The sequence below is a fragment of the Bison bison genome, unplaced genomic scaffold, assembly GCF_000754665.1.
Source record: "Bison bison bison isolate TAMUID 2011002044 unplaced genomic scaffold, Bison_UMD1.0 scf7180017864524, whole genome shotgun sequence".
Taxonomy (NCBI): Eukaryota; Metazoa; Chordata; class Mammalia; order Artiodactyla; family Bovidae; genus Bison; species Bison bison.
Window position 1 is genome coordinate 1418099 of NW_011495075.1, and position 1152 is coordinate 1419250.

A 1152-nucleotide genomic window follows, 5' to 3' on the forward strand; every position below is an offset into this window, starting at 1 on the left:
GGGGGCCCCCCCGCCTCTCATGGTGGCCTTCAGCAGCCCCTCATCTATACGTGCACACAGAGCCTGGTCCTGAGCCCGGAAGGAGGGACCTGAGAGGTGGCTGTCCCCGGCCCCTGCCTGGGGGCTCCCAGAGTGGGCCTCACGCTGACAGTTCCTGCTGTGAATTGAGCACTTGCAATCTGCCAGGGGCTGCTAACCACCATGCTCACTGTCTCTGAGAAGACATCCTGCACCGCCGTCCGCGGTGGGGAGCAGGGTCAGAGGACGGTGGGGCTCGGCGCTGTGCTCCCCGTCAGAGCCCAGGTGCAGAGGCGGGTTTGAGTCCACAGCCGTGCTCCCACCCTGGACTGCCGGGAACAGGAACACCGAGCTGTGGGCTGCAGCTCCGGCGGCCGGTGTGTAACCGCCGTACCGGACGCCGGTTAGGGTTGTGAGGCTGTGTGTGTGTGTGCGCGCACACGCATCCATGCTGGATCGCCCTGTGCGTGTGATTCCTGCCGACGGTTTAGTCGAGTTGAAGAAGACGGGCTTTATCAAGCTGGAGCTGGGGGAAGTAAGGTCGCTTGTTAGGGACACGCAGCTGCTGAGTGGCTGGGGGTGGAGAGCGTACCCCTCGGGGCCCAGGCCCAGAACCCAGGGGTCCTGAGACGCCGCCCACTCGGCCCTGTGGCCCCGGTCCTCACCCAGCCAGGCCGAGCGCCTTCCTCAGGGTCCAGGACCGTGGGCTCAGGGGGCAGTGCCCGTCTCTGGCTCCCCTGGGGCTGGCCCACCAGCCTCACCCCTCCTGCTGGTGCTCAGCCTGCTATCCCCTCACCCCCACTCTCCACCCCCGCCCCCTGCCTGGCAGCTGCGTGGTGACAGAAGCCGTGCCAGCTCGGGGCATTAGCAGCAGAGTTGCATTTACTGGGCGGCTCTGGGCTTGGAGAGGTGTGCTAATCCCTTAAGAGATGTGTGGCAGGGGATGAGAAGCAGGCAGAGCTGGGGAGGAAATCCCCCGGGCTGTGGGCCTGGCCCTCAGCTCTAATTCCCCCAAAGATCAGCTCGGGTCCTGCAGGAAATGCGCGGGCCCTGGAGCCTCAGAGGCAGAGAGGTGGTAATTAGGGGACCGCGCTGCTTTTGACGACAGCCACAGCGTGAGGGCGGCGGTGGGGG

At 65.9% G+C, this 1152-nt stretch overlaps 1 protein-coding gene across 1 annotated transcript in view; it reads left to right on the forward strand.

Moving 5' to 3' along the window:
• The window catches only part of TMEM9 (transmembrane protein 9), a 16451-nt gene that overhangs the window by 9733 nt on the left and 5566 nt on the right, over positions 1-1152 (forward strand). The window lies entirely within an intron of this gene.